At 41.6% G+C, this 10,195-nt stretch overlaps 1 non-coding gene across 1 annotated transcript; it reads right to left on the bottom strand.

Annotated features, from left to right (window-relative positions):
• Nucleotides 1-526: 526 nt before the first annotated feature.
• On the bottom strand, nucleotides 527-599 carry TRNAR-CCU. Its single transcript has one exon. It is a non-coding gene; the product is annotated as a tRNA-Arg (tRNA).
• Nucleotides 600-10,195: the final 9,596 nt, after the last annotated feature.

Raw genomic sequence — 10,195 nt, 5'->3', positions numbered from 1 at the left:
CGGTCTCCTATGACGTTCAGAGCTTTGTCTACTGCAGCGACCGGGATAAGGACAGGTCCTGAGGGGACAACACACCCCCCACCAGCGATCAGCTGTTGTCCTTCTACCGCCGCGGAGACAGGTATAGATGTGCTCAAAGTTACTGCTGCAGCTTTAAGGGACCTCTCGGTCAGTGATTCCCTCCTCAGAGCGCTGCTTCCCCCGGCGTCCTCCTGTTGTTCAGCCCCCCTTCTCACTGTCATATAACGAGTGATGTACGAGTGGCTGGGGGCTTGGACACCTCCTGCACGTCCTCCTTGGCTCTTTCCTCGCCGCCGTGACATCAGCTGTCAGGGACCTCTGTTAAGTGCCGCTCTCTTCCCCTACTCACAGTGGCTCTCCGTGGGGGGAGAGGGGTCTCGGATCTCTGATCTGCCGCTCTCCTGCTTCAGCGCACCCTGGACTTCAGGCTCTCCTCGCTAACGCGTGTTCACTCCTCCATGCTCACACCACCGTCCCGGAAACGGAAGTCCTCTAAGATCTCAAGCACCCCAGATGGGACTCGAACCCACAATCCCTGGCTTAGGAGGCCAGTGCCTTATCCATTAGGCCACTGGGGCTTTGACCAGTGACCTGATTGTGGTCAAGTTTGTTTTGTATGTAATGGTTTTAATGTGATGTAAATGTTATTTATTTCTGTCTTAATGTCTATATGAGAATAAACATTTTCTTAAATTTACTTAGGTTTCTGAACCTTTACATAGAGTACCGGTATAGTCCTCCCTGCCCACATTTTTTCATTGGAGACTCCGGGTTTATGGGGAATCCCTGGGACTCCTCAACCTATACCATAGAGAGTAAGGCCTAGAGATTTTTACGACAAAGCAATATTGTAATAATGGGAATTTGTCAAGTTATCATGATCAAGTGATTTAGATCATTGAGTAGGAGTCAATGTATTAATTGTGGCCACAACATCAGCATGTTCTCAGCAAGTATACAGTACACAGCAAAGTGCACAAGTTCAAGTTAAAGCAGAACTAAATTTGTAAAAGATCAAATTGCTAGATATTATGGATGGTAGAAGAAACCTTATATGTCTTTTTTTCCATAAAATGTCTTCCCATTTTTACAAATTGTACACTGATAGCTGTGCATGTTCAGTTCAGTATACTTAATTCCAGGTGTTAAAATGTCAGGTGCTGGGATAAAGTAACTCCTGTGCACATACACTAGAGCTATAACATCCTGGTCCAGCCAATCAAGATGTTCAAAGACTCTAGACCTGGAGGAACAAAACTAGAAGAAGACGGAAGTGCCAACACCGACAGGGAGTGTGGACTAGACATTTTTGTCCGAATAAATTTTTGTCCGAATTTCAGGTATTTTCATTATCATTTTAACAAACGAAAACGAACATGTAGAATCCAAAATCCAAAAGATCCAACATAAAAAAATGCTTTATTTTCGTTTTCGTTGCTTCAACAGTTCGATATAGATAGGAGATTCGACAAGACGCTGACAATAGCAATCTGTGTCTGTCGAACCTGTGGTCGAATGTGCCTAACCTTAACTCTATTAGTCCAAGATTATTCTACATAGAGAGAAAAGATTTGACATAGAGAGAAAAGATTATTTTTCTCTTTCTTTTGTCTTTTTCCGGTACAGAGATTATATGTATTGAAGATATGTAAGAATATTCGTTGTATGCTGTTAATATATGTTGATGGTCTGCATATATATATATATATATATATATATATATATAATCTGTTGTGTATAGGTAAACCCCTGTAATATCTATATCAAATAATAAAATAATATTGTAACGAAAAGATTCGATAGTATAGAGACAGTGTTGGGGTAGACCATTCGAAGAAGTTTCGACGAAGCAGCGAAAAACATACAAACGTCAAATCTGTCATTGAAGGCTTATGGTGTCTGTCGAAAGTTCTAAGAAGATTAGACAGAGCAGCTAAACTGTATGACGTCGCAATCATACATTTCCAGTCAAATGCTCGGCCCATAGGCTATAGAAGAATTTGAATGTTGGTTAACTAGTAACAATAATTTATAAATATAATTATTACTAATCATACAACATTAGAATTCTTCTATAGCTTATAGGCGGAACATTCGACCGGAAATGCACGATTACGGCGTCGTACAGTTTAGCTGCTCTGTCAAATCTTATTAACATTCGACAGACACCATACGCTTTAATGACAGATTCGACCTTAATTAATTTGGATTTTGGACGATTTTTTTTAACGAAACAAAATAAATAAAAATGAATTTCAGGAGTAACTAAATACATTTATTTTTTGAACGAAAACGAAATTCCGAAACAAAATATTTCAGTGTGCACATGTCTAAGGACTTTGCGAGGTTAGCCTGCTGCATACTTGCACATTATAACCAAAGCCCACCCTCCATGATGAAAACTTTAGTTCCACTTTAATCATTACTGATCTGTAATACGGAATAGTGATTGGGCTTTTCTGTACTTCAATAGAGGTCTATAGCTAGAAAAAGTCTCACTAAAAATGACAGGCAGTCAGACAGCTGCCCACGGCACAGAGATGAAAAATCATGTTGTGTGATAATGAACAGGTTCAAACGATTGCCAAAACTATTAGAGAGACTCCTAGAGAGAAGCCTGCATTGCTATATTGTGGGTGGCATGGAGCCAATAAGTTCATCTGAAACCAGTCCAGTTCAGATTAACTGAAAATAATAATATCTATATGGTTTTATCAGGTTATTGATTTTCTCTCAGCAATTGTTTAGCAAAAGTGCTGATGGCATCTTACGTACAGCTAGCTACTAGAGAAATCCTATAGCTGAAACAACATTTGACATATCAAGCAAATAAAATCTCACATCAAATATTAGTTTAACCACTTGCGTACCACCGCATGCCGATATACGTCGGCTGTTTGAAGAGGGATATCTTTGGCTAGCTGCCATAACCCTGGTATCCTCTTCTTCAGCGGGCGGTCTGGTTTTTCCGATAATAGTGGTCCCTGTGGTGGATTCGCTATGAGATCACTTTTATCAGTGGCATGAGAAGGGCCCCCCCACCGCTCTCCGGTGCCCTCCGATGCTTACCGGAGCCGTTGGCAGCGGTGGAGGCGATCGGGTCCTCTCTGCTGTTAGGTATGGAGACGAGTGAGAGGAAGATGGCCCAAACCGTCTCCATACCATTGAATATGAAAAAGTGTAGTGCTTATTTTTGTAAAAAAAAGTCAGTTAACAACATATATCAAATGTTGCAAACATGCATATATATGAAATCTTAATTTCAGTGACACCAAGTTACTGAGTGTGATCCGTGAAAAAAAATATATATGTGTAACAAATAAATTTGAACGAAGCAGTCCTCTATTGTGACCACACACAAATAACAGTCCAAAAGTGTACAAAAAACTGCAAGGCTGAAATGAAGAGCCCCACATGGATACGACCCTCTCTGTGAAAGGATAGAGACACCACCACCAATGTAAGGAGGAGGCTTACCTGATGGTTTTGACTTGGTGAAGTGTATACCACCCAAGTCAAAACAGGCTTATATAATCAAGATGTATCCAGCTGGTCCTGAATCCGCAAATCAGTAAGCACAGCAAATTCCCGTAAACACCAGGAAGTGTAAATACATGTAGTCTTGTTGGAGCCAGAGATACGGTTACCCCATAGCATGCGTAATGGGGAAAAAAACTCACATCGTGCGATGCCGTACAAGGTAGTATTTATTAAAAAATATTAAAATATTAACACTCACATTTGGAAGAACATCATAGGCATATCATGATTATATAAGCCTGTTTTGACTTGGGTGGTATACACCTCACCAAGTCTATACCATCTGGTAAGCCTCCTCCTTACATCGGTAGTGGTGTCTCTATACTTTCACAGAGAGGGTCATATCCATGTGAGACTCTTCATTTCAGCCTTGCAGTTTTTTCTACACTTTTGGGGGCAGATCCACAAAGAAATTACGCCGGCGTATATATTGATACGCCGCGTAATTTTAAAGTTCCCGCGTTGTATCTTTGTTTTGTATCCACAAAACAAGATACGACGGAATGAGTGATCGATTCGACAGGCGTACGTCCTAGTACGCCGTCAGATCGTAGGTGTAATTTTACGCTGGCCGCTAGGTGGCGTTTCCATCGAATTCCGCGTCGAGTATGCAAATTAGCTAGATACGGCGATCCACGAACGTACGTCCGGGCGGCGCTTTTTTTACGTCGTTTGCGTTCGGCTTTTTCCGGCGTATAGTTAAAGCTGCTATATGGTGGCGTACTCAATGTTAAGTATGGCCGTCGTTCCCGCATCGAAATTTGAATTTTTTTACGTCGTTAGCGTTAGTTGTTCGCGAATAGGGATTTGCGTAGAATGACGTCACCGTCGTAAGCATTGGCTTGTTCCGGTTTAATTTCGAGCATGCGCACTGGGATACCCCCACGGACGGCGCATGCGCAGTTTAAAAAAACTTTGTTTTCGTCGGGTCACAACATTTTTACATAAAACACGCCCCCATCACAGCGATTTGAATTGCGCGCCCTTACGCCGCCAAAGATACACTACGCAGCCGTAACTTACGGCGCGGAATCTTTGAGGATTTGAAAAAAAAACAGTAAGTTACGGCGGCGTAGTGTATCTTAGATACGCTACGCCCGGCGGTAATATGCGCCGCTGACTGTGGATCTGGCCCTTGGTCTGTTATTTATATATGGTCACAATAGAGGACTGCTTCGTTCTGATTTATTTGTTACATATATATTTTTTTTTTTCATGGATCAGTCACTTGGTGTCACTGAAATTAACCACTTGCCGACCGCGCACTGCCGAAATACGTCCACAAGGTGGCTCTCCTAGGCGAGAGCACGTAATATGACGTCCTGTCTATTAGCCGCCACTAGGGGCGCGCGCCGCCGGAGGCGCGCGCGCCCCCCGCTCGCCCCCGACTCCCGTGCGTGTGCCCGGCGGGCGCGATCGCCGCCGGGCACACGCGATCGCTCGGTACAGAGCGGGGAACGGGAGCTGTGTGTGTAAACACACAGCTCTCGTTCCTGTCAGCAGGGGAAATGCTGATCTTCGGTTCATACAATGTATGAACCGAGGATCAGTGTTTCCCCTAGTGAGGCCACCCCCCCCCCCACAGTAAGAACACACCCAGGCATACTTAACCCCTTCCCCGCCCCCTAGTGTTAACCCCTTCACTGCCAGTGGCATTTTTATAGTAATCCAATGCATTTTTATAGCACTGATCGCTATAAAAATGCAAATGGTCCCAAAAATGTGTCAAAAATGTCCGAAGTGTCCGCCATAATGTCGCAATACCGAAAAAAAATCGCTGATCGCCGCCATTACTAGTAAAAAAAAATATTAATAAAAATGCCATAAAAATACCCCCTATTTTGTAAACGCTATAACTTTTGCGCAAACCAATCAATAAACGCTTATTGCGATTTTTTTTTACGAAAAATATGTAGAAGAATACGTATCGGCCTAAACTGAGGGAAAAAAATGTTTTTTTATATATTTTTGGGGGATATTTATTACAGCAAAAAGTAAAAAATATTCATTTTTTTCAAAATTGTCGTTCTATTTTTGTTTATAGCGCAAAAAAAAAAAACGCAGAGGTGATCAAATACCACCAAAAGAAAGCTCTATTTGTGGGAAAAAAAGGACGCCAATTTTGTTTGGGAGCCACGTCGCACGACCGCGCAATTGTCTGTTAAAGCGACGCAGTCCCGAATCGCAAAAAGTACTCTGGTCTTTGGGCAGCAATATGGTCCGGGGGGTAAGTGGTTAAGATTTCATATATGCATGTTTACAACATTTGATATATGTTGTTAACTGACTTTTTTACAAAAATAAGCGCTACACTTTTTCATATTCACCCGTTTTTGCTTTGTCTCAGCTGTGTTGGCAGCTAATTTTTGTGTTGACTTATTGCACAGCGCAGTATATCCCATATATAATTTTTTGCACGTCTCCATACCATTGCAGGGCGGAAGCGGCGTCAAAACCTATGAGATCTGAGGTCTATTTGAGCCCAGATCTCATATTTAAGAGCTCTTGTCATGCTTTTTTTCTATTATAAGGGATGTTTACATTCCTTGTAAAAGGAATAAAAGTGACACATATAAAAAAAAAAAAAAAAAAGAAGAGTGTAAAAATTTAAAATAAAAGGTAAAATAAATTAAAAAAAAATGTTTTTACACGGGCCACCGCCCCGCCCAGCTTGCGTGCAAAAGCGAACGCATACGCGAGGTTCGTCCGCATATGAAAACGGTGTTCAAACCACACACATGAGGTAACGCCGCGATCGGTAGAGCAAGAGCAATAATTCTAGTCCTAGACCTCCTCTGTAACTCTAAACATGCAAACTGTAGAATTTTTAAAACGTCGCCTATGGAGATTTTTAAGGGTAAGTTCATGAGCGGGCGCAATTTTGAAGCGTGATATGTTGGGTATTAACCTCCCTGGCGGTATGATTATTTCAGAAAAAAGGTGCTGAAAGCGGTACCATTATTTGCAAGGAAATTTGGCGTTTTATACTGTAGGCCTGTAATTCTTAGGAATAACTCACTTAAAAATTTTTATGACGAATTTCCCCACAAATCACTATCGCACAATTCTGCAAGTGATTATAATTTATTATCGCTGTTTTTTTAGCTGCTCTAAAACCATTTTTGACATAAAGGGACACTTTTGGACAATCTACAGTTTGCAGTCAGAAAGAACAGTTTTTATTATATAAAAGTACATGTAGGGCACTGGGCAGACCACTAGGGACAAGGGGGGTGTGTGTATTTTTTACATACAGTACTGTAATCTATAAGATTACAGTATACTGTATGTAATGTGTTTGTTTACCTTTTTGAATTTGGCGCCGTTCTCCGCCCCCGTGCGTCGTAACATCGCAGGGAACGGAGATCGGCGGCACAGGAGGACACTGTGTGAATCGAGCGAGGTCCCGCTCGCTCACACAGCGCGGCGGCATCGCTGAATCCAGGGACAAGGTAAGTAACTTTGTCTCTGGCTGCAGCGTGGCAAGCCCGAGTCTGACTGCTAGTTTTATAGCTATTTGATATTGCTCATCATGTCTTAAAGTGTTATTAAACCAACAATACAAAAATCAGTCTGCAGTAAAGCATGCTTGTTATACTCACTGTGGAACCTAAGGGGTTGATCCTCCGCAAGGCTGTTCGATCCTCTCTTCTATGATCCTCCCCTTCTTCCACTTCTATGATCCTTCCCTTAGAAAAGACCCATGGAGGCACCAGTTTGGTGTGTATTGCTAAAAAACAAATCTTCATGTGATCAGCACAGGGCAAATCAGCACTGTCTAGCCAGAGGGCCAGGGGTCTTGCAGCTTCATAGGACAGTCAGAGGAGAATGGAAACTCCTCCTACAAACTTTAACCAGACACTCATAGAAGTCACAAGACTGCTATATACTGCTGATGAGAAAAGGTATTTAGCAGTTTATATTTACTACAATAATTGCAGTTCCATATTCTGTGTACTGTGGAAGACCAGATATAGTGAATGCAGGGTCCTGGGCTTAGTAACACTGTACGTTTCCCAGTGTACATTCATTTCAACAAATGGGCAATTTAACACTCAAAAATTAAAAACCTAAAACAGAGCTTTCATTACATTGATGCACATAATTCCATTTTATTTTGACACTTTAATGCTTTGCTGTGTATTAGGGCATACAAAGAATAACTGTATTCTGATTCTTGAAATGGCTCCCCACCATCTTGATACTGGCAGATCCAAAGATGCCATTGGAAGTTCTTTTCGGTTAGTCTGAAAGTGTCCTGTGCATGCGCACACAAAATCACATTCATGCAGTCCAACGATAAACTGCCTTTCCATAGGAATATTAGGATTCGGCATGTGCAGAAGACAGGAATACCTGGGAGATATTCTAGCAGCAACTGTATGGGGGCTGCACAGCTGAATCTGGTAGGATCATAAACAAGGTGAGTAATAAAGCCTTGTACACACCGATCAGATTTTCCACAGACAAAGCCTCAAACTTTTGTCCAAAGGTCGTTGGCCAAAAACTTGTCCTTGCATACAAACAGCACACAATTGTCGGCCAACCAACACAAATGTAGTTAGGTACCTATGTCGCTTTTCAGCTCTTTAGCGGCTACCCTTTGGCACCTTCTGCTAATGTTGTGTTTGGTTAGCATTGCTTCCGAGTATGCAGTTGTACTTTGGACTTTTGATTTGAAAATCCGACAACAGACCGTTGTTCGCGAATATTTTAAAGCTGTCATCCAACGCTTGTCTGTGGAAAATCCGACAACATTTGTCCAATGGAGCGTACAAACGGTCAGATTTTCTGCCAACAGCCAGTCATCACACAAAGTACCCATCAGAAAAAGCCGATCGTGTGTATGAGGCTTAAGACTATGGAGGGAGAGGTATCATTTATAGGATAACATTTCAAAGTAAGCCCAATCCTTGAGCAGTATTTTTAACTGGAGCACTACGGGGTGGGGGGGTGGGGATTTGACTATAAGAGACCTGGACCACTGAGCTCATTATTGGAACAGTGGTCCAGCTCTCCAGCATGAGGCAGTTTCTTACTGTTTTAAACCACTTAAGGAACGCCTCTTGCACATATACTTCGGCAGTAATGGCATGGCTGGGCACAAGCACATACCTGTACGTCCTCTTTAAGTGCGCCCGCGTCGCGCGCCCGTGACCCGGTCCCGAAGCACCGTGACCGTGGCCGGCGGGGACCCCGCGGACCACGATTGCCACTGAGTCCCACGATTGGTCCCACAGCTGAGAACGAGGTGAGCTGTGTGTAGACACAGATTACCCGTTCTTCACTGTGGTGCTGTCTTTGATCATGTGTTCCCTGATATAGGGAAACACGATCAATGATGTCACACGTCCAGCCCCGCCCCCCCCCCTACAGTTAGAAACACATATGAGGTCACACTTAACCCTTAAGCGCCACCTAGTGGTTAACTTCAAACTGCAATTGTCATTTTCACAGTAAACAATGCATTTTTAAGCATATTTTGCTGTGAAAATGACAATTGGTCCAAAAAATGTGTCAAAAAATGTCCGATGTGTCCGCTATAATGTCCGCGATCATGAAAAAATCACTGATCGCCGCCATTAGTAGTAAAAATTATTTTGAATAAAAATGCAATAAAACTATCCCCTATTTTGTAAACACTATAAATTTTGCGCAAACCAATCGATAAACGCTTATTGCGATTTTTTTACCAAAAATAGAAGAAGAATATGTATCGCCTAAACTGAGGAAAATAAAAATGTTTATATATTTTTGGGGGATATTTATTTATAGCAAAAAGGAAAAAATATTGAATTTTTTTTCAAAATTTGTCGCTGTATTTTTGTTTATAGCGCAAAAAATAAAATCCGCAGAGGTGATCAAATACCACAAAAGAAAGCTCTATTTGTGGGGAAAAAAGGATGCCAATTTTGTTGGGAGCCACGTAGCACGACCGCGCAATTGTCAGTTAAAGCGACGCAGTGCCGAATCGCAAAAACTGTCCGGGTCCTTTACCTGCATTTTGGTCCAGGTCTTAAGTGGTTAACCACAAACATATAAACAAAATATAAATACTCTATTTGATTATGGAAAATGACTAGATAACAAATATAAAAAAATTTATATGGACTCTAGATGTATTTTTTATAGATATTCTATCCATCTATAATTTATTTTGTATAGACAAAGGAAATGAGATTATATACCATATATACACACACATGTACAAAATATCTGTGTTGTATTTAAAGGTCAATGCAGCAGTGTTCCCAATCAGTCACATGTCCTCAAGCTCTCTACATAGTGAACAGCTGTAATTGAAAAGCAGGGCGCTCTATAGCTTATAGACATAGGTGCAAAGTAAGCCTGGCTGTCTAATTTTCCTCCCTCTTCCAGGACAGGCTTGCATTGTCTGTTCTGTGGAGCTAATTTCTTTCTGATCTTAAGACCCACATCATTGAAGGTAGTAATGACTATTCATTTGCTGAAACCTCTTTTCCGAGGCTCGCATGCTTTATTTTAGAAAACTGTTAAGCCTTTCCAAAGGAAAAAGCTCATTTGTGCTTTTTTTACTGTCAATTAACACAGAATATAAATTTCATTATTTATCCTATAAAGCCTTTAGAAACCCTAAATTAGTAAGCCTTAGATA

The sequence above is a fragment of the Rana temporaria genome, chromosome 9, assembly GCF_905171775.1.
Source record: "Rana temporaria chromosome 9, aRanTem1.1, whole genome shotgun sequence".
In the NCBI taxonomy this organism is placed as follows: Eukaryota; Metazoa; Chordata; class Amphibia; order Anura; family Ranidae; genus Rana; species Rana temporaria.
Note: the sequence above shows the minus strand (reverse complement) of the source record. Positions and strands in the feature narration are given on the sequence as shown.